Here is a 23,749-nt window from a genome sequence, read left to right as displayed (position 1 = left end):
ACAAAGACCTCAGGACCCCGTTCCGCATCCCCCCTGCACATCCATCCTTGTCAGCCCGCCCAGAGAAGCCGCAGCGACAAGAGCTCAACGTTCCCATCCATTTATCCAAGCTCCAGCAGCTCCTCTTTCAGGTGAGCAAAACAATAAAACACACTGAGCACTGAAAGCACCATCCAGAACACAGCATTAAACACCAGGAAAAAATAGAGACCTGTTGGCTCATGCCAGCTCTCATTCTCTATCAAACGCCTCAGTCCCAGACTAATGGTGTTATGCGGACTGTTATATTGGTTCTTTGCTTTACGGCACTGTACATCCACCCCTAACACCAGGGATTTATCCTCCTCTGCTCAGCCATTACTTACCATATTGTCCCTGAATGCCACCGTGCCCACTGCCAGCCTCGCTGCCTGTGCCCCGACCACACTGAGAGCCTCTGGGAGAGGCAGGAGCAGCTCCTGCCCAGTCGCTGTGTGCCAGTCATCCCTCACTTCAATCTCCAAACATGCAAAACCCTCCTCAAAGCAGTTGCAGCTCTGTGGGGAAAAGCACCATGGAAAAGCCTGGTGCTGCCCTGCCTGGGGTCCCAGCCTGGGCCCCAGGGAATGATGCTTCAGCGGGAGAACCAGGAGAGAGGGAATCCGCGTTTGAGACCACACCAAGAACCAGTCCCTGAAAGCATTTGTTCATTGTCCTGGGGCAGTGGAGTCCAGCACCAGCGTTTTCTCTCTATCCCCTCCATCACCCCTCATTGCTCGAGCGGAGCAGAGCGATGCTCACTCAGAATCTGGGATTTATCATGTGCAGGATTATTAGCAGGTGCGCTGGGATGTTTTGCCACCGAAGGATAAATCAGTTCCTTCCTCCACATCTGAACGCCTCATTTAAGCATTTAGCACAGGGCACGGCGCGCTCTTCCTTACAAATTGAGGTGTTACACAGCGCCGGGTGAGCTGACACGCCGCACATAGCGCCAGGAGTATTTTGTCACCCTGATATTTCACAGCGCGCTCGTGTCACACTGGTGACTGCTGTTTGTTCGGGAGCTGTAATGATCCTTTTTAACAGTGCTACTATAATTAAAGTTTCATATAAACCTTCCTAAAGAAGGGGAAGAGCCTCCTTTGAAACCTGCTTACAAAGGGATGTCACCGAGGGAGAAGGGGAAACGTTGACACGCGCTGCAACCACCGCCGTGCTGCACAGCATCCCTGCGGCGCGGGAGGCTTCGCCTGGCACCGCACGAGTGGCAGCATCCCCTGCCTGCTCCTCCTTTAGCCATTCCCCACCCCGAGCTCCACGCAGCTGCAAAGTGGGTTTTTTCCTGAGCATCCTCACAAAAAGCTGCTCTTTCGGCAAGCGTTTGGGGCTGGGAATATCAGAAGCAGGGAGATTAAGCTGCAGCTCTGCAGCGCCAGGCTGGCTGGCGCCTCGGGCAATGTGTTTGGATGCTTCTCTGGATTAGCTGAAGCTCTTGACATTGTAGAGCCTGAGCCAGAAGCTCCTCTCTGCGCGGTGTGCTCCAGTGCTGTGCACTGCTTAGGGTCGAGGGCTGCCAGGCCAATGTGCCAGGTAAAAGCAGGTAAGGCTGAGCCTGGCTTCGTACAGGGAAGGGCTGCAAACTCTTTGGTCTGGACATCCCCTTTGTTTGAACATCGAGTCAGGTTCCATCATCCTCTGTGCTGGGGCAGCACCCAGCCAGAGATGGACGGTTTGGAAGGTGCCTGTGCCATGGTGGGTGTCCTCGTCCTCCTTTGACTAATGCAGAGAGGAAGGGACAGCATGGAAGAGCAGATGGCTGCTGGCTGGTCCATCACTGGGACAGGCAGTACCTCAGCTCGGCACCATCAGCCTCAACACATGGCCCCATGACAGCACAGGGAGAACAGGAATTACAGGCATTTAAGTGCAAGAGGAGGGATTTACGGTCAGGTGCTATTCACACTTGGCACAACATCCCCACAGCACATCACTCAGGCACCAAAGCTCGAGGGATTGATGGGAGGTCAGGGTTGGGGGGTGTAATCCCCAACAGCACCACACTAATTCTGCACAGGCAGAGGGCTGCCACAGGGCGATGGGCTCCAGGATAAGCAGATTATCATGTCCTGCCTCACCGAGGAGCACCAACCCCTGACTCACTGAGCCCTGGATAAAGGCTGAATTCACCCAAAGAGTCGACCAGCCAAAGAGGGGATAGAGACCGGTGATGCAGGCAGATGCTCACTGTGAGCGCTCATGTGCCTTGGAGTCAGTTACAAAGGCCTAGCAGAGGGGTAAGTTCCTGTTCTCAGACAATAGAAGTCAACCCCCTTGGTCAGAGGCTGCTGCAAGAGGTGTGATAGCACCCACTCCAGGCAGGCTCTGACTAGTTAAGGGCAATACACCACTATCAATGCAGAGGGACATCACAGCGTGAAGCAGCACAATGGGAAAGGCCATAGAAGAACAGTGCAGGTTGTGGCAGGTCCCACAGCACCCACTTGCATGAGCTGCAGCACTGAACAGACCTGATATAGTAACACAAAACCTCCGAGGGCTGTGGAAATAGCCCCAGGGATAACAGCTACCATGGGCCAAGCACGCGTTGAGCTGCATGCAGAGCAGTACGGGATCAAAGCCCGCCCGGCTCTGGTGCTGGCTTGGCACCGAGAGCAGATTCAGGCACTCAGGTTGTGGAGCTGCAACAGTGAGATTGTCCTCAAAGGGTGACTTTCAACCCCCTCAGAATTTCCTTCTTTTCTCCTTTCCCTTTGCTTTCTATCACTCACAGAAGATTGCAGATAAAGTCTATGGGGGAAGATGACTGTGAGCACCGCAGCAGGGGGAAGCAGAGCTCTGGCTCCACAGCCCCAGTCCTGCAATGGGCTCTCCCCACCCTATACCCCTGTGAGGCTCCGGGTGTCCAACTGGAGTCCATCACCTTTCTGACTCATCCATCGCTGCCGAGAGCCCTGTTACCCATTTCCCAAGCCCCCAGTGCACCGAGGGGCTTTATTTAATCTCCCTCTTACCTCTGCCCACTCAGGGCCGGGCTGGAGAAGGAAAACACTGAGTAGAGAAACCCCAGGAGCTTCCTCAGTGCCACCGAGCACGTTTGCTACCGAGCCTGATGAGTGTTTCTGTGGGCAAGGCCGATCTGAGCCAGCCTTATCTGACCAAAACACTTTGTTGATCAGAGCGAGAAGCGCTTCCCGGCCAGCGGAGCCATCCCGGCACGGACCCGCCCCGGCGTTCAGAGGCAAGAAACCACCTTGGAGTTCAAAGGCTGGGAAGGAGATAGTCACCTTGGAAACCAGAGCTGTGCCAAGCCATCACTGAGACCTGGCCGGTGCCGGTGGCCTCGCAGTGGGATGCTAGGGTACAGAGGATGCCATCCCTGGGCCAGCTGCTACAGCAGCACCCTCAGGCTTCTGAGCCCAGCTTGGGCTGTATAAACCTGCTTCTTAGTCACAGTTGTGAGCAGGGAGTGAATTCAGTCAGTCCCATTGCCCCCCTCCTTTTCCCTTAAGCACACGGATTGCAGAGCCACCATTCAGTTCCAGGAACAAAATGTCTCCTACAGGCGTTTGGCTTCAGTTCTATGGGCTGATGTGTCCGTGATGGAGATGTGCTCAGAGCACTGAGCAATGCTGCAAACAGAGTTCCACAGTCCTCATCTACCTGTTGTGGACCAGAAGACAGTAAAACCCCCTGAGCCCAAGCGTGGAGCACAACAGCGGCTCCATCAGTGAGCCAGAGCAGGCAAAAAGCCAGCATCTCGCTAACAAAAGCTCAGAGCCATTTCCCTCAGCTGCCCAATGACATTATATGGGGCAACTTTGAGCCACAACAAAGTTATCTTTCTTTCCCACAGCAACAAAGCACAACACAGGGATGAAAGTATCTGCAAGCCCACAAAAACTCATTGGTGGTGCACTTGCAAAGGGCTGCTGGTGGCCAAGGTGGGAGCACATTCCTTGGACCCAGCATCCCTGAGGATCACAGCAGTCCCCACATGACAGAGCCAGCCTGAAGCCCTTCCCCAGGCTGGGAATGCTGCCACTGTGAGGGAGACCAGCCCTAAAGCTGTTCTTAGAGTTTGTTGGCTGCCTTCTTCCCCGGTGAGCTGATAGGGATCATCCGCTGGCACAGAGCCTCAGTGCTGCTGCTGCTCTATATATACACACACATGTATTTATAAAAACCCCAACCTGGAATTGACAGTGGCTGGTAGGAAGCAGTTTGTCACCTGTGCTTTCATGATTACAGCAACTAAGGGGAAAAGATGTCCTTTCAGATAAGCACTGAAAAGGGGGGAAAAAAGGAGCTTTCAAAGGGGCTTTGTTCTCTTGAAGTGCTCTCGCTCCCAAGCCGCAGATTCCTCAGAGGAGGGGGAGGAGGGAGGATTGAAAAACAAAACGCGTCCTCCTTTTCAAACTGTTTCATATTAACAGGCATCAATTACAGATTTGCCTTGACTGATGTTTCAGGCCATTATAGCACCCTCCACGTGGTAATTGGATCCTAAATTAGGATTAATTCTCAAGGAAAAGGGTCTTTTCTAAACAGGTGATTCTCTCCCTCTGGAGCTCCGACTACATCCTCGTTACTTAAGTAATCATCTGCTTTTCTTCATTGATAGGCACAGATTGAACTCCCCAAAGCACCTTTCCCGGTTGCCCCATGCTGTGTTTTCAGGATGGATGGAGGCTCCCCCCAACCAATGCTGAAGGGGGCACAAGGATGGGATCAAGGATACTCAGGACACACTGCTCCGTCCACCCCTGCCCCCAGCTCCCTTCCCGCTGGGTGCCCCAAACACACCAGGGCCCTTCCTATGATTAGACAGTGAGGAGTTGTTATCACTTATTAAAAGTTGGTGTGTTTCTTAATAGAAATCTCATTAGGAGCATTAGGTATAGATAGGCACCAGCCCAGAACCTTCAAGTAATTATGTTTAATTATTATGCCGGTATGTTTGGAATAACGATAGCTCCCGAGAATCAGGATTAAGGAGCAGATTCAGTTGGAACAGGAGCTATTTATTTCTTTGACTTAACAGGTCCCCTCTGGTCTTAATTGGTTTTCACATTTCTCAGCCATCAGTAAAAGACATGGCACCACATCCAGCAATGGCAGAGACCCATCCCTGTATCATGTGCTCACCCAACCACTGATGGAAGGGGCAGGGGAGCGCAAAACGCCGAGTATTTTACACCGCAAAGCGGTCTTAGGGGTGGTTTCCTTCATCCTCAGAGGGCAGTTTGAGCCCCCAGCCTAGGAGCAGGCACCCAGAGCAGGCAGGGGCCTGTGTTCCAGCTCCCAGCCAAGCAAGGTGTCCCACACTCTCCCTTTGGGCTGCTGAGCAGCATCACTCCAGCACAGCCCCTGCCAAGGACACCCACCTTATTCCCCACGCATCCCCAGCTGCACCAGCCTGGAGGAGCTGCAGCGTTTGGGAAGGAAAACAGAGCTACAGAGAGACAATGTTGAATGTAAATACCAGTTAAATATGCATTACCATATGCCTGCGCCTTCGCGGTCTGTTAGAAGGCAACACGAGCCAGGGGGAAGAGGCAGGAGCAAAGAGCTGGAGGCTTGGAAGCGTCTGCTTCCTCCCTGCCAGCCTGGCACCCCAGTCCGTGCTGGAGCATCACTCATGGAAGCAGGGAGCTGTGGATCTGCTCCTGCTCCAAACCCCACCAAGGGCAGCCCATTGCTTGTCCATCGCCCCACTGATGCTCCTCCAACCCCAGGCCATGGGCACCATTAGCCCAGGCAGAGCCCAGGCAACTGATGCCGTGCAATTACACATTCAGATGATAGTAGGCACAAGTGTGCGATTGTCCCTGGAGTTCGAAGCAGATCAGACAGCAAGGCTGCTCAGGGTGCAGGGATTACACAAAAGGGATCATGGGTTAGCAGGTGGCACTGTGTGATTCCATCTTCTGCCTGGCACAGGGTCCTGCTGCCTCTGGTGCATCCCCACGCCTTGTCCCTGCTGCTCACTGGGATTTGCATCTGCTGCCAGCACACTCCAGTCATTGAAACAACAAGGAGAGTCTTTCCTTGCAAAGGCCCCTGCAGCAGAAGCACCCCATCCAGGCAGCCAGGAACTGAAGCTCCCCTTCCCTTCAACCACTCCTGTGTGTGCAGGGTGAAAACACTTCACTGGGTTACACAAATAAACCTTTCCTGGCTCGGCCTTGAGTGAAAGGCTTTTAAGAGGTGATGGTGAGCAGGGAGCAAAACCAACCTGGAAGACAGACTGCAGCAGCGGCTTTACACCTCTCCCCAGGGAGGGCCGTCCTTAGAGAGCCTGCTCCAGGCGAGTGAATTGACACAGGCAATTACTGGGATGTCCAGCGCGTCCCTGCAGCTCGGTAGCCACCAGCAGACATCACTGGGATATAGACACGGATTCACACAGAGCACGTTCTGCCACCTGCGATGTGACAGACCAGCTCCCCTCAGCCTCGCCAGGACTCAACACGTCTCCTCGGATCGATAGGCGTCACCAAGCTCTTCCAGCAGTCACGCTGTGATGCTTGGTTACCCCTGAACTCCAATGGGATCGATGCCCAGGGTAGCCAGCTGCAGCAGGGACCAACAATGCACCCCACCATGCACCAAATCCAGTACCAAGTATGGGGAAGCTGCACTTCCATGTGCACACAGCCCCTGTGTCATCCCTTCACGGGCACCCGAGCCCTCCTCAGGAGGGGCAGGGACCGCACCATCCCTAACCCACACTGGCACCGGGTACCAGCCACAGCAGCACAGGAGGGGCTGCTCCAGATGGCATTTCTAGGGGAGCAACCAGCCTTTTCCAGCTGCAGCGTTTGACCTCGCTTTGTTCTGCTTCTCTTTACAACTCTCTGCAGGTTTTGGCCACTCTCCAGCTTCCCCAGCCATTTTTCACCTCTCCTTTTCACTGGGGACAGCCCCGCACAGCTCTGCAGCAATAAACCCAGCGCCCAGCCCAGCCAGGATGCTGCGGCGGGGACCAGGGTCTTGTCCCAACACAGTCCCTGCTCCTCTCCAGGCTTTTGGCAGGGACACAGCCAACTCTAATTGCAATTTCCATTCCGATGGCTGAGCTCTGCAGGCGAAATAGGTTCTGTCTATATAATGAGTCACTCCTGAATATCAATCTACGCAGGATAAAATGGAGACAATAGCTGCTTACATGCATAGTGAGTTAATTATGAGCATCTGCTATTAATCTTGCTATCAGACTGCTAATTGCTCCTTCTCCTCCACAAAGACATGCTGGAGGTGAATCAGCTCAGCCGCCCTTTCCTGACTTGTTCCCTATAGGAAGTCTGGGTTCATGGCAGCCAGGAGAGCATGCCCAGGGCCAGGGGTGGCCCTGGGTGTGCTGATACACCCTCAGACTAGCTTGGGAGTGACCAAAGAGGTGCAAACCCCAAGAAAGCCCAACCCTGCAGGAGGATGAGCATGACAACAACCTGCCTTGTGGCTGACGGGACCTCCCCACCGCGCTTAACACGGTCCCTCCCCACAGAGGCCATGGGGCAGATGGCACAGGATGGAAGCCGCAGTGGAAGGCGGGCGGCAGCCACCTCCACACCCCCTGTCAGCGGCTGCTGCGGGAGATTGAAGCCTTTCAGAGGGAGGCGGGTGCAGGAGATGTCGAGTTGCACTCTCGCAGGTGAGGACTTGACATCTCACGTGTAATGAGGGAAGGAAACGCATCAGGAGCGTTTGGGGAAGATGACAGCGGATCAGAAGTGCCTCCTTCTCCCATAGATTTATTGTGTCAAGCAGTCACTCAGGGAAGCGGGAGGAAGGCTCTGTCAGCAGCCGGGGCACTGGCAGGCTGCAGAGCCCCGGCCCTTTCATCCAGCAGCCGCTCTGCAATTGATTTAGACAAACTCCTGGTGATTGCCTAACAGGAGAGCAGCCAGCACACCTCAATTAGCTGCTCGCAAGGTGAGAGCCGGTGGGTGTCTCATTAAGGAGCTGGCTCGCTTCCCCAAAGCCCAGAAACGAAGCGCTCCTTCATGGAAGGCACTGAAGTCTGAAGTGACGGGGATGAGCAAGGAGGCACTGACTCCGCTCTCAGTCCCACGTAGCTGGTGGTTGGGCAGGGAGGCAGCCAAGGCCATTTCTAGTCTTTACAAGGTTGTTCTGCGCCGAGGAAAGCGCAAACAACAGCTCCTGGGAAGGGATGCTGAGCACCTCATCAGCATGTGAATAAAAGGGCGATTAAATCTGAGTCCTGAATATTCACGTCGGATGTCGGAAATGTTTGCTCCCTTGTTCTGAAAGGGCTGAGAGGCAAACCAACCCGAAACAGCTTCCTCCCCGCCTTGTGCCCATCCCTGCCGCTGGATGCGCGCCCGCTGGTCCCCCCCCGCCCCGGGATAAGCGGATTTCACGCTTCAAGCTGATCCCCGTTAAAGGTCAGGGAGACTTTGCACTGGCCGTGCCCCTGTGCTGGTGCTGGGCACCTGCGGCTCCGGGAGGCCGGCTCCGAGCTCAGCCGCTGCTCCAGCCCTGCTGTTTTCCGCCCAGCTCCCCCGGCGCTGGCGGCGCGGTTTGCAGTGTAACCCTTAGAGCACACGGACCCGCTCGCCGCCGGCTTGGCTTTAATTAACCCCGTTCCTCCACCGGCCCGAAAGGCACTGAAACACCCTGGGGCCCCTTCCTGGCACAGGGAGCAGGACTCCGGCAGCAGCGCCCGCGCATCCTCCCTGCTCAGCGAGCACCAGTGGGCTCCAAGCCCATGCCCGCTCTCACCAAGAGCCTCAAGACCACTGCCTAAGGAGCGGGGCACCAGGCTGAAAGGTTGGTCAACGGAAAGGAGAGGTCCAGAACCCCCCTGACTTAGCCAGGTCACAGTGCCTGCTCCATCCCTGCATCCCTGACCACCAACGCTGCCTCCTCCATGTCTCCCACTCAAGGCTGGAGCCTGATGTCCTGCACATGCAGAGCTCCGCTGAAGCTAGTGAGCAGCCCCATAGAAGGGAGGGGATTTAGGGTATTTTAAGACACTTAGGAATCCCCTGTATTAGTTTCCTCTTCCCAGCAATTAGGCGCAGTGATTAGACCCTCCTTCCCCATAGAGCTCAGGGCTGCTCCAAACAGAGCTTGCTGGCAGTGTTTACCTCGGGGATGGGAACACCACCTCATCCTCATGCACAGCAAACAGCCCAGCTGTGTGACCGGAGACACCTCCCTGCGAATCTGGCATCAGGATGCGATATACATAATATATAACAAGCATGTTTATCAGGCGATGGCGCATCGCAGCTGCTGGTAAACGAGCACACGAGCCTTGAACCGCACACAAACTTCATGTATTATTTAAAATACTTTCCCAGGAATCCTGTCAAATCAAACCCAGGTCCTGTGCCCATGAGGACCGTGGTCGGGGCACTGCAGGGATGTCTCAATGGTAACGCCTGTGATGCTGAGCCCTGCTGCCCAGGACGCATCACACAGCCAGTGTGTCTGATGGAGGACAGCACCTACATGACACGGAGCCATCCCCAGAGGGAGGGCCGTGATGCCAGGCTGTGGAACTGAGCACCCAACTGCTAATGGGATGATTCCCAGTATTTGAGCAAGCCCCAAGACACACATTGGAGGAGACAGGCATTAACACACTATGGAGCCCGGCAACCAGCCATGCTACGGGCAACGCCAAGCTCCACTGCTAGAAAACACCACGTGCATCATTAAAGTAGCTGCTACAGTATGAGCTCCACTCCAATTCCCCATGGGAAAGGAGTCTTCACAGTCCCAAGGAATTCTGCTCCTCTGGGAAACAAGGATTTAGCAGCAGCACCTCCCAGGTAGCTGCAGCAGGCACGGTGTGATATTGATCCCTGCTAATGCGAGCAGCCATTGTAACCTTGTCTGCTCGTGGCCGGAGTAATTTGGAGATTATGCTTTAATGAGCAGATGATGTATGTTTCAATATACGGAACAAGGAAAGCAATGGAGATTGCAGCCTGTAAATAGGAAGCATTACTCTGGATGGGCAGTCACTAAATCCCCTGGCAGAAGAGCAGGCTGTGAAGTGATGCTCAGCACCACAATAGGACAGGGTGAGGGGATGTGCTCCCCAGACAGCCAGGCAGACCATGGGGAGACACCAGGCAAAGGACCTCAGGAGCAGCATCCATGGTTGGAAACACTGTTTGCCCTGGAAATCTGAGCAGGTTGGGAAGAATCTCCATCTCAAAGGAGAGCCGTGTGTGCTGCCAGGCAGCTCAGCAGCCTTTCCCCTTGGACACTGCCTGCCCATGCTAGGTTCCTCCCAAGATTTTAGGGCAGGAGCGGCCCTGTCTGCCCCAGCTCAGCAGGGGAGAAAAATACAAATGGCTTAATATGTGCTAAATCCAGGCTCCAGCCTCAACACTCACTTTTTGCTTCTTTCGTCTCAATATTTCATACCGCTACAGATAAGAATGAATGCAATGCTGCTATTAAAGCCTCTCTCTATATTGTACGCAGAGGTCAATGTGGTTTGCCCCTCTATCTGCATTTTTAAAGGTGTTTCAAATACAGGCTTTCTTTTCCACAGGGAATGTAAAATAAACCCATGCGCCAAGCAGGAATAATCCATCCTCAGCTGCAACCGAGACGGAGGCTGCTGCCAGGGGTGGGCAGGAGGGAAGGAGCTCTTTTCCAGGCTGTGTCTCTGCTCCTGCGTTTGCTTTCCCACCCAGAGACAGGAGGGACTGATGCCCAAGGGCTCCCCCAGCAGTCGGGATGCTCCATCCCTCCTCACTGCCCGTTATCCCTGCGGTCACTGCAGCAGCGTCCGCAGGGCTCTGCTGCCTGCCTGGCTGAGCCCCGCAGGGGTTGCGCTCACCAGAGGGCTCAGCAAGCCGCCCGTGATCTATCCCCACTGTGCTCCTGTCCAGCCTGGCCTCTTATTCCCTGATTTCCCAATCAGCCGCCTGGGAGAAGCAGCCGAGGGATTTCTTTTTTGTTTGGGAAAAGAAAAACTGCCATAAATTCATGTACTTAGAGGATTTCTCACCAGAAAAGAGCCCCTTGAGACTCCCATTTTCCGGGAGTGAAATCTCTCGCCTAATCACAAAGCGCTGCTATTTACTGTATCTGCTATCAAGGCAGGCAGCCTCTGTCCCGCCTTTCCTAACATCTATTTACCAAATCCATTTGCAAGTCTAAAATTTAATCAGCCAGGTTTCATCTTAGAGGCATTAACATTCAAATGGGACTCACTCCCCAAGCCCCAGCCAAGCAGCGCATTAATAACGGGCAGGTATGGGGTGAGTCACGGTGGTTATTCACAGGTTAGACAGAGGCAAAGCCTCCAGGGCCAGCCTGGAGCCAGGCTATGGGCTGTGGCAAGGGCAGGACCTCCGTGACCTGATGGGAGTGATACAGGATCATCACCAGGCTCCTGCACCAGGGACCTCAGCTAGAGGTGGTTGATAATTCAAGCAGCGGTGCCCTCCCCAGCACATTCCCCCATCTAAAAACCCCTCTGCTTTGCAATAACCCCCCCAAAATACCAAGGAGATCCACTGAAGGGGATAAAAAGCAACTACTCCCAAGCACCTCGCTGCGCAGTGCGCGCCTCATGGGAGGGATTCATTAGCTAATGCTCATAAAACATGTTTTATGGGCTGCCCTTCTCATTGAAATGGATGGGAGGGCTGCACTTGACCTCGGTGGGAACGGGAGACAGCTGATGACAGGAGCCAACAGTATTTCACACAAACCACATTAACAGGCCCTGTAAAGCACCAGGCTGCCCGCAGGATGGAAGGAGGCTGTCTTAACTCAGAGCAGCACACGGCTAACGCGGAGCAGAACTCATCAGCTCCATGAAAAACAGGAGGGAAGAGTGTTCTGTGGAATCACACGGGATTTTGGTGCATGGAATGATGCTCCACACAGCCATCACCCCCCCACCACCACCACACACACACCCACCATGTGCTCGCCCTGGCTCTGTGCTGCCTGGGGACCACAAGCACCATGGTTCATACTGGCTAAATGCTTTTCCTCTCCACCAGCCTCACTATGCTCATCCCCTGGATTCGGCCAGGCTGCTTGGATGTGCCATGAGGAACCCGACATCCTTAACTGGCATTTCCCCTTCCCTGCGCCTGGCCGGGATGCAGTTTTGTCATGAAGTGCCTGCTCCAGCTGATACATCCAGGATATGAGGCATCATCAGGGCTCCTTTCATTGCCCTCCCCTCCCACTGTCACCAGCACTGACAGATCCGACTTGTTTGCACCACTTTCTCACATATCTCATTAGATTTGCTCTGGTGCCTCTCCATGACACCTGTGGGGGGGGGCTGGCAGCGCTCAGAACCTGCCAGGGCTGGGACTGGAGTGGTGCCTCCTGCTCTGCCCCACACCCGCATGCACTGAGCCACAGCCAGGGGGGCAGCCACACTCCAGGAATGAAATTCAGGGCTCTCAGAAACATCAAGCATGAGCAAAGGAGACAAGAGAATTCATCTGTGCTGCAGCCCAGGGAGGATGAGCACGTGCCTGGATGTGCGAGCAGGGATGCTCCATCTACCACACCTGGGTACCAGCCCAGAAACAGCCTCCCTCCTCTGGAAATAACCTTTGCTGTGCTTCATTACAAGCCATCAGAAGAAAAAGAGTGTGAGTGAAGAAAAGCGAGAGACATTACGTGTCTCCCTGTGATAGCCTGCGATGTCTTCAACTCCAATAAATAAATAAAGGAAGAAATATTCCCCCAAGTCCCTCTGACATATCTAATTGATATCACTAGGGATCTCCCATGAAGCAAGCAGGAATCTAATCTACCGCCTCGTACAGCCAAATGGAAGCAGCAGGGTGGCTGCCACCGAGCCTCCAGCTCCTGACAGGGATGCGCCTAATGGAAGTGGAAACCGATTACGGGCAGCCTGATATCCAAGTAACAAATAGGGGACCTGGAGAGACACTTACTGCAGTGGCCTTTGAGAACTCAACCACTTCTCCCTCCTGCTCCCCACCACGCTGACTGAACAAGGGTGCCCAAACACCCTGTCACTGGCCACGATGCTGGTACCCAGGAGAGAGGAAGGGAAAGCAGGGCTGGAGAGGACATGGAACCACACTGGAATCCTCCAACTGCCCCACGCCGAGGGGAGCAGGCGCCGTGCGGAGGGCTCATTCCCTTCTGGCACACTGTCCTGTGAGCAACCTGGGAGCAGCAGCTCCATGCAGGAGCTGTGCCTCTGCGGAGATGCCCTCAGCCACATCGGCTGCCACCTCCCACCTCCGTTGTTTAATTAACTCCCTCCTGATGTAGGTAATGGAGCTCTGGAGCGCTTAAACAAAGATTTAATCAGCCCAGGCTCTGCGCTCGCAGCAGCGGCTCCCTTTGTTAGATTGGTGTGAAAGCCAGGGCATGGCTGCCCGTGACAACGTCCTCGCTGCTAATAGCTTCCAGCATCCTGCCTGTCCCTGGATAGTCCGGCGCACAGTCCTCCGGGCCCTCTGCTCCGTGCACCAGGCAGTCACCTGGGTCATTGGTTTTTAGCGTCATGCAAATGGAGCCAGCGGGGAGCTGGCAGCTCCAGCGCGTTATTATTTAGGATGGATAAACTCTTATCCCGAGCTCCCAGCACCTCGCCGGGTCCAGGGGAGGGTTTCTGATTTATCGTGATTGTTTTTAGCCCTGTGGAGGAGCCGCAGCACAAAGCGGAGGGGAGGGGAAGCGGGCAGAGCTGCTTCCATCACACAGAGCAAGGGCTGCACAGGAGCACGGCCCCTGCTCCCCTCCAAAGGGCAGGATGGGTGACCTCCATCATCGCCTTCACAGGGAACAAAGGAGCCATCAGAGATGGGCACCACGGAAACACCTAACAGCACTGCAGCACACACAGCAGCCATGCTCCTCCATCCCAATGCCCCTCACCAAGCACCAGCACATCTAGGCTGCACCAAGACACTGTCAGCTTAGCAAGAGATCTCCTTCAGTGACTGACAGTGAACGAGATGGTGATGTATTGGTAGAAAGCAGACATCCAAAGGCAGCCCAGACCCCTCTCCTGCTCCCAGCCCTCTCTGCCCCACTGCAGCTCCCTCCCAACCCGAGGCGAACTGCAGATAGATTGGCTCCCGGTAAATGGCAATAGCTTTGCAGAATGCCATCTTAATAAGTGCATCTCGCAGCCAGGGGTGAGAAGCAGCAGCTGAAGCGCCGGCGTGGATGTCAAGTTACAAATGAGACATCCAACTGCTTCATTTATTACAGGGAATCAATTCGACTTTTCATATTCGCCAGGAGTTTGAGGCAGGAAGGACCCCATCAGCAGCCTGCGCTCAGCCCCTGCGCTTCAGCGCCGTGCAGCACATGGGGGTTACAAGGGGAATGAACAATCTCTGGCTGCACAGCATCCCTGGAAAACACTGCGGCTGCTGCTCTTCCCCAAGCCCAGGAAGAGAAGCTGGGAGGACAGCGCGCTGGCCCCATCCTCCCTGCTCTGCCAGGGAACTCCAGGAAACCATAGCTGGAAGATGGGCTGTTTCCATGGAGCATGGTGAGGCTGCATGTCCCAGACCAGCAAATAGCACGTGAAGACGTAGAACCATTTAATCTAGATACCTAATTCCTTGTCCAGCAAGCAGCGTGGTACCTGAACACCGCAGGGCACACACAAGTCCCATCCCCATGGATGACCAGAGCCTGCTAATGGGGACCCTGGTCTTACACCACGGGGCCTCGTTAGGCTAAATGGGGTGAGGGAAGAGGCAGCGGCTGCTTCCACACCGGGAGCTGCAGCTCTGCCCTTTACACGAAGGCAGCGGCTGTGCGTGCATGTGTGGCTTAATCCTGAAGAGCTGTGATTGCCACTGTACAAAACCATTACAGGTCACGGGAAGCAATTTAATGATAATAAAATTACAGAAAAGCAGCCCAACAGGACATGAAGTCCCCCATTCCCAGGCTGCTTTCCATGCAAAAGCTCCCCTTCATCTCCCCGTGGACACTGAACGCATCCGCTACCGCAAGAGCAAGCCCTCACGCTGCTTCCCTGCACCCCACACTTGTGGGGATGGGGACAAAGACCACTGCTGGGCCAGGGGGAGGAGGATATGGCACCAGCAGCCCCAAGGCGGCAGTCTCAGGGCACTGCACCATCACCACAGCGCGCAGCCATGCCCATGCTCTGCCAAGAGGACAAGGCATGGCCCTCCAGGCAGTCCCAGTGCATTTTCTATGCCACTTCAACCCCTCCTGTGCTCCAAGCGTAAGGCCGTGGGCAGTCCAAGCTTTTCCCAAGGCACACAGCAAATGGAATCACTCGGGCAAGTGCATCAATGGCTGCGAAGGGGCACCAGGTCCCCACTTTGTCTTCTCTAGTCTGGTGGCAAGAGGAGCGACAGCTTTTCCCTCCATCACACTGCCCAGGAAGGACCTCGGGCCTCAGGAAAGTCCCGGGGGATGCTCACAGCCGAACTGAGCCAGCTCCTGACACCCAGCGCCACCATTTCCCACCCCTTTGCCTTTCCCCCGGGCTCCCCGAGGGGAAGCATGGCTTTAAAGGGCGCCTAAAGCAAAGCACGTAATCATACCCATCTCTCTGCTAATGAACAGATAAATCAAGCCCATCTTGCCAATTAGGAGAAGGGAGCAAGCGCCGGGCTCCTCGCAGGATGCCTCCCCCCTTGCAGCAGATTGATGGCATTTGTCACCAGATGTGCTGCCTGTGCAAGGGAAGGGCTCCAGCCCCTGCCATCCGCCTTGGTCCATGCGCCGGCTCCCGACACGCCAGCGCTGCTCAAGAGAGACATCTGTAGGCAAAAGGTAGGGCGAGAACCGCAGATCCTCCGGACCCACGGAGTTAAAGCTGGTGGCAAAGATACCAACGGGATCAGGAGCTGGTACAGTGAACCCAGTGCAACGACAGCACCATCAGGAACACCTTGGGGCTGCGGGAAGCAGGATGCTCCTGCAGTGGGTGCTGGGTTTCAACACAGATCGGCTCTGCCGCACAGAACAGCATCAGGACAAACGCTCTCAGTTAGCAGAACACCTCTGTCAGCCAGGGAGATGTGGAGTTTTAGGATAAAGAGGGGTTTAAAGCACCCAGCAAACCCGTAGCACGTTGTCTGCTTCGCCATGGTGTTTCTATACCAAACCCCATTCTAAACCCTCCTCCAGCAGATGCTGAGGCACAGCCCATTCCCACATCTGCCCAGTGTGGGGTACAGTCTGGCCCAACCAACAGGCACAGTTTGGGCGTCACTGCTGGTTTCCAGCCCCAAGGGCAGTGTTTGCGGCTCACGGTGATGCACAGAGCCAGTGCTGCTTTCCAGTGCCTAATTGACAGGGTCTGGGCATCTCCCACCCCCTCAAGCACTGATTAATCCTCGCAGCCGGAGCTTGGCCGGCTCTTTGTGCCAAGCCATTTTCCCAGCGCTCCTGGCCCTCACTCTGCTCAGCTCATTGGGATCCCGGTGTATCCGAGTGGCCTGCTCTGCTCCGTGTGGCTGCCCAATGAGCCTCCACGGGAACTCACTGCGGTCCTGGGCTGGCCACAAGTGTTTGCTTCATTCCTGCTGCCCTTTGTTATGCCTCACTAACAGCCTGGGCTTGGGTCCTCCCCTTTGCTGCTTGGACAGGCCAAGCACAGCAGCCTAAGGTGGAAATTCATCAGTGATGGACACATGGGAGCCAAGGCTTCACCTGTTGGCCTCTTACGGGCAGGGAGAGATGCACACGACCCCCTTGAGCATAAAAATCAACAGCAAGCACCAATCACTGCTCCCTGTCCCCAGCATCCCCACATCCCTCACAGGGCTCCTGCACATCCCTTTTCCCTGCAGCACATTCCCTTGGCAGGCAGGGCTGGGGCTGCCCAAGCCCTCCAGGATGGAACCACAGGGAGCCCATTGGGATGCAGGGAGCACAGCCCAGCCATGCCCAAGCAGCCCCTGATCGCCAGGGCTGGAAACATCTCAGCCATGCTGCCTGTCACTGCTGCCTCCCCTCCAGGGCCACAGAGGAGAGCAAGCAGGGTCCCAGGGCCCCTTCTCCCAGTGCCACGCAGGCACTTGTCAGAGCTAGGCACTGGCGACACTGTTATTATACATGGCCTCAAAGCCCATTCAAGGCACTGGAAGATGAATTATGTTTCATTTATATCAAAGAAGCAATCTCGGAGCCCATTTGTGATCAAATTTGCTGTCAGAGAAACTTTGCTTTATCTCATTACATCTGATATCTTTTGGCTTCTTGTCCTTGAGACTATTAAAGTTTAATGTCAAATTCGAGATGAAATGGAATCATTGCTGTATCATCTCATCAGGACCCCGTGCACCCCGTCCATCCTCACAGTCCTGACAACTCATTGTCCTGTGGCAGCTGGGGGACAGGAGGATGAGGGGAGAAAGGCTTCCACCCCACATGCTGGAGCCAGGGGTGGAAGGAGGGGAGCCTGGCTCTGCCAGCCCAGTGTGGGGCAGAGAATGCCACTACTCCTTGTGCCTGGTCACACTGGGAACATCTGAGCTCCACACCCAGGTAATCCCAGTCCTGGAAACCATCAAACCTGCAGCACTTTGGTCCTTCAGAGACCAAACTGGGCCCTTAACACAACAAGGAGGTTGGAGCTCAGCACCAGGCTGGAAACAGCCCCCTTAGAAGTGAAACATCCTTTCCAAACCATTTAGTCCTTGCGCCGTCCTGCTCCTTGCACAGACTAAATACCTTTGATGAACGGCTCTAGTGGGCTCCCATGAGGCTTCCTGAGCTAGCTCACACAGCCTCCCAGATACAGAAGGGTCTGCCTGGTCTACATTAAAGCTGATCCACAAAGGCATCCAAAGCTGAATGTGCCGCCATTTCCCAGCTCTCCAGGAAAGTTATTCCCGGCCTTCCCACCTCCCCAGACAGACCATGGGGTTTCTGCCACCACTGAGAGGGAAGGGGCAGCAGCAGAGCGTGGTGCAGAGGCAGCGCATCCCCCATCTGCAGAGGGAAGGCAGTGGAAGAAGCAGGCAGCAACTCCCCATCACCTCAGACACGCACCCCGCAGCTCCCCAGTGCAGGGACACCAGCTCAGGGCAGAGGACTCGAAGAAGAGGCAGCGTTTCCCCAGGTAATCTGCCTTTGAAAAGGAGTTATTATCCATCACTGGAGAAAAAAGGGAAAAAAACAAAGGGAACCTTTCCAACAGAGTCACCGGCACAATCCCTCTGCGATGTCAAAGCCCACTGCAAAAGCAGAGAGACGGAAAGGGACGAGTTCTCCAGGTACCCTCTCGTTTTCAGGTGCCCAACCTTCGACTCTCTGGCTGGGATTTTCAAAGCAGCCGAGGGATGCAGAGGCACAATTCCTGCCTCATTGCAAAAGTCTCAAGGAGTTCAGTCTCTGCACATTAACAAAGGGAAGGTGATGAGGTGACTTGATCAAAGTCTTTAAATACCCACACAGAGAACAAAAAACATTGATAATAGAGGGCTCTTCAGTCTAACAACAAAGGCAGAAAAACCCAGTGCTGGAAGCACGAGCCAGACAAGCACAGACCAGACATCAGGTGCTGCCTTTCCAGCAAGGACAATTAAACACAGGGAACATCCAAAAGGAATCCCAGCATCCAGACAAGTGTAACCGCACCAGGTTGCTTGGGTGAGACATCTCCCTGTTAAAGGAAAAGCGGGTCAGGGAGGTTCTCCAGTCCCTGCTGCATGGGATGGACAGCCCGAGCAGTCATTCCCTGGCTGTGTGAGCTATGGGGAAAGCTCTATGGGGAAAAGCTGCTGACATCCCCTGGGTAAATAAATCACAGCACCTCTGTCCACACAGCTTCAAGGGATGATGGAAGCCACGCTAAAAGCTGAGCTAGCCAGGGCAAAACAAGTCTCTGCGTGGCTGGGAAGTGACCAGGGTCCCAATGCAATGAATCAGCCCCGACAGCTCCCACATGCCCCTCGATTCCCAGTCTCTGTGCAGAACTTCCTGCCGGGATCACTCCCTGTGAGCTGTCATTTGGGGTATCAAACCACTCCTGGACCACTCTGCAGGAGCTGCCATAGGCAGGAGCGTGTCCAAGGTGCGGAGCCGCAGCCCCGCTTCATTGGAGCAACTGCAGCTGCGTGCTCATGGAGGTGTGTTTAAACCATCATAAGTAAGAGGGTACACAGTGAACGTAGCTGCGCTCCTAAGCGAGGCTGTGCCTTCCAAGAGGCAGCTGGGAGAAGCGCAAGCACATCCTCCTCCATTCGTGTCCGTGATTTAGCAGACAATAAGCGATCTGGGCCACGGGAAGCAGTTCTCTGAGGGAAGCATCACAGCAGCATCACACCCTATCAGTGCACCCTGTTTGAAGAGACAGACCCTGTATGCACCCAACACAGCCCAGTAAACCCAGGCCCACCAGGGACACACAGACCCAGCCCTTCATCTGCAGCACTGCCTTGTCTCCCACGGGATTACTGCAGGATCGAGCACCCAGGGCAAAAGCTGCCAGGGATAAACACAAACTCCTTTCTTCAATGCTCAAGCGGCTTTTCCAGCCTGGGCTAAACCTCTGGCATCAATAGCTGCTAAACACATCATCATCCACACTTAAAGGAATCAACAGCAGCCTTCATTAGGGCACCCAGGCAGGGGCCAGGGCTTTGCCTTTGTGCTTTGCTGGTTTTAATGGGTTAGCTATGGCACTTTGAGAAGGAAAGAACTCCGAGCCCAAAGCCCCCAGCTCAATTGTCAGTTATTGCTGGCAGTTTATCAGCGTTAACTGATTAGGCTCAGGATGATGGATTCCCCTGCCTGCGCCTGGTGCGTGGCGGAGGGAAAACCTCCTTTCCCTCGGTTTTCCCTGTCACGGAGCAGTAATTGCTGTCTCTAACTCTCCCCCACCGCAGCCTCCAGTAGCAGCAGCTTTTGTTTGCATCCTCCCGCAATCACAGACAATAATAATAGAATAAGACTCAAATGAGAGGGAAGCGCAGCCCCAGCAGAATTTAATTGATGAGGATTTCACCTCGGAATCTGAACCCTTTTAATTTCCTTGTGTTTCACAGAGATGAGTTATGAAATTACAGTTGGCCAATTGCAGATCTCTCCTTTGCTGTGTGAGGCTTTCAGTTCCTCCCTCCCCTCCAAACACCAGCTCTTGCCTTTGGATTGATAGAAGAGGGGGAATGTTGCTGTTTCTATCCCTGGAACACCTTCCACGCACTGGGGAAAGGAGGCAGAGGGGAAGAAAAGCTGGGCAGCTCCAGCTACTGGCTCCCAGCAGTAACTGGGGACCGCAGCTCCCTGCAGCAACATGCCCATGGGATCCAGCTCAGCCTCTGCATCCCAGAGGCACCACTAGAGCAGGAGCAGCAGCCCTCTGCCTCTGCTGTTGCCAGAGCCCTGTAAATGGCCTTTCAAGGGGCTGTCATAGATTTGGAGAATCAAAGCTGCCATCTGAGGGCAACAACACAGGAGCACCATGTATTTATCACCTCCCCTGAGGGCTGAGCATCATTGTACAGCTCACCCCACAGTGCTCACAGCCACCGGCTCCAAACAGGCTTGAAACCACTTGACACAGCCCAACGGACGTGAGGTGCATCATTCCCAGCATCTATTCCAGGAAAACTTGAAGCGAGCCTGTTCCTCAGAGCTCTGATAAAGGTTTCGTGCATTAAACTCTTCCTTGTTCCGTTTCATTTGCTGTGAGGATTTTACTCCAAGTGAATCTTTGCCTGCTTGGAAGAGATTTAAAGGCATCCGTGATGCTACGCACAGACTCACAAGTCTCTCCCACGCTGTCTGGTCCATTTAGGGGTTCACATCTCCTTCCCCAGCCCTCCCCATCCTGCACTGCCAAAACCTGGGCACAACTGAGCAGCTCATGTAGACGATGAAACCAAATGGGGGTTGACAACTGCTGCTCCGGAGGAGCCTGGCAGCCAGCGCGCACCATTATCTCCAGTGGGGTTCCTTACAGATCTGCCTTCCTCTTTGGTCTGTGATTTCTAGGGCTCAATGGGAAAATGAAGCCTTTTGCAGAACATCACCTAAAGAAAAACCCAGGCCACCACCAGAGCCTGGAGAAATAAATAAATAAGGGCAAAGTGATGAATTTTGGCTGTCTCGGGAAGACAGACCAGCATTGCTTATCAGCCCCGATTGGAGCAGATAGCTGCCTCAGAAAACAGGCACTGGTCTTGCGGTAATAAATGAAAGCAATAAAGCAAAGTGCCTCCTCTGAGCTGGAATTAAGCACTGCAGCCCCAGCGGGAACCGTTCCCCCACCAAAGGGGCTGCAGGGGGCTCTGGGGAGGGATGCAGGGGCCGGAGCATCCATAGAGGAGGAGGATGCACAAGTACCAGCCCACAAAGCCCTTCCCACCTGCAAAGGCTGCTCCTGCCACCACCTGAGATCTCAGTGAAGAGCAGGAGGCAGCCGAGGGCTGCCACAACCCTGACAAACAGCCCTCAAGCAGCTTCTCCTTAAAGAGGTGTCTATTTAACCCAATTTCCATCACAAGCTGCTGCTTTGCATTTCTTCAGGCTTTATTAAAACTGATTTTCTATTTGCACTATACAAGCTGATCTGATTACATTTCCATTTTCCCCCTGAAGAGAAGGGTCTTGCTCTCCTGAGACAAATGGAGATTGGGCTCAGCTTCCCACCTCCTGCTCAAGGGCTCTTCTGCCAGGGGACCACAGATGAGGACCAGAGTTGGAGCTGCAAGGAGCTCTGCTCTGCAGCATCCTGCATCTGTTTCCATGGGGACAAGGAGGCAGCAATTCAGCAGGCCTGATCCTGCTTTTCCCTGTATAAATATCAGCCAGAAGCCACGCAGCAATACAAAGGGATGAATCCAGGCAAGAGCCTGCTGGGAGCCCCGCACCGAGGCAGGGATACCCGGCCTCTTTGGGCAGGCGCAGGAGCATCCCTACACCCATGGGCTCACCCACCCCAGGGCATGGACCCATGGGCAGCCACTTCCCTTCCTGCAGAGCCTTCTCCTCCCTGCTGGCCATGCTGCATCCCTGTGGGAAGTCTTCTAAACTCTCCTCCTGCACGTCCCAATGGAGCACTTGGGTCTGGCATTGGAGGGACAAATGCCCATAAAGCAGGTGCTGGTAACTAGGTCAGCAATTCATCCATCAGCATGGCTTGGGAGGCTTGGCAGGGCTGCAGAGCAGCTTGGGAAGTTAAATTAAAGGCTGCAGCCAAACGCATGAGCCCTCCTGGCTGCTGGCAAGAGGACAGGCCAGCAGCGAGGGCTGGGGCCAGCCACCGCACCCCCCATTCCCACACCCCTCGCAGGGATGCTGGGGTTACACAGCAGTGAGAAGCTCCCTTTTCGGATACAGATTCTTTCTTTTTTAATGAGGGAGCATCATTCATGCCCCTGCCCTCTGCAAGGCTTGAGAATCCCTCCCTATCTCCCCCTTTCACTCCATCACCAACCTTGTGGGAAGCCATTACCAGGAAGATGCTTTGAAGTACCAACTTTATGAAGATTGATTCCGCCTGCCTCCAGTTTTGACAAGTCCAAAGCAAACACGCAGGGCCACGGGGAGATTTGGCAATAATTACCATCTTTAATTACTACTAAAACATCAATTGCTCTTGTTCAATTAGTATCAGAGATCCAGGCATGGCGAATTCCGCAGCACAAAATAAGCTGAAAATTGATTGCGGAGCACTTAGCGCCGATCCAAACCCGCTAACCTGATAAGGGGCAGTGGCAGAACAAGCTCACCGGCAGGAGGGTGTGCGCCCAGGTAATTGCTGCAGCACAAGATTAGTAACCTGCATGCTTCCATCTTGTACATCAAGTAGGAGTTACTCGTTGTGGGGAGCACAAGGAAGGGGTGAACACGGTAACAGGGACGGAGGCAGTTAGAGAGGGAACCGTGGTGGAAGCAGCAGTGGTCCACGAGCGATGCCATGGCTGGAGGAGCACCACAGCTCCCCAAGCACAAGCTGCTTCTGCTTCCAGGTAAAACCCCTCACAGTACCCACACCAGGCCCTAACACCTCAGCTTCCAGTCCCCATGGCAGGCAGGGCTGAACTCCCAGTGAGGAAGGGGAGGAAGAGCAGCCACAGCCTCACCTCCATCCCGCACCGAGCTGCCCAGCACCTCGAAAGGCAGCAGCTAATTGCTGCAGCAACAGGCAGCGGCATTTGCATAATGAAGTGCAGAAGGGCCCTTTGGCTCATGTATTTTTTAGAGGGTTTATCTGTAATTTTATTTAGCCTGAGCAGGGGCTGTCACTCAAAGCCTGCCCATTTACAGCAACATTTCCACTGTGCCTGTGCAAAGCCGTCTCCAGGCCTAAGTGGCTTCTCCAGCCAGCCCCGAATACCAATGGGAGCGGCACCGACACGGAGCGAGGAAGGGCTGGAGCCCGCTGGCACCCTCCAGCCCAGCGCGGGCCCTTTCTGCTGTTCCCACACACGATTTCAGGCAGGAGTATCTCCACCTTTCCACCTTGCCCTGGTGGCTATCTCTCTTTTAGCTCCCGAGCACCACCTCTGCTAGGGAAACACCAAGATTAAAGCATTGACTGCGTGCAGAAGCCCAAGGGCAGCTGGGTTCTGAAGGAAGCTGTAAGCAAAGGCTGCTCACAGGCTCACCATGCGATTCAGAGACAGACTGCTTTGTTAACACCGAGAGAACAGGCTGAGCTTGCTTGCCCCCCACCAGTAGTCCCAGATGTGTCCAAACCGCAGCACGCAGCTGAGGAAGGGGTCAAATCCCTGCAGCATCCCCAAGCAAGCAGGGCTGATGGGCACCGGCTGCGACCCAGCACAGCAGCACA

The sequence above is a fragment of the Lathamus discolor genome, chromosome 17 (genome assembly GCF_037157495.1).
Source record: "Lathamus discolor isolate bLatDis1 chromosome 17, bLatDis1.hap1, whole genome shotgun sequence".
Classification (NCBI taxonomy): domain Eukaryota; kingdom Metazoa; phylum Chordata; class Aves; order Psittaciformes; family Psittacidae; genus Lathamus; species Lathamus discolor.
The sequence above is the reverse complement of the archived record's forward strand: the minus strand, read 5'-3'. Positions refer to the sequence as shown.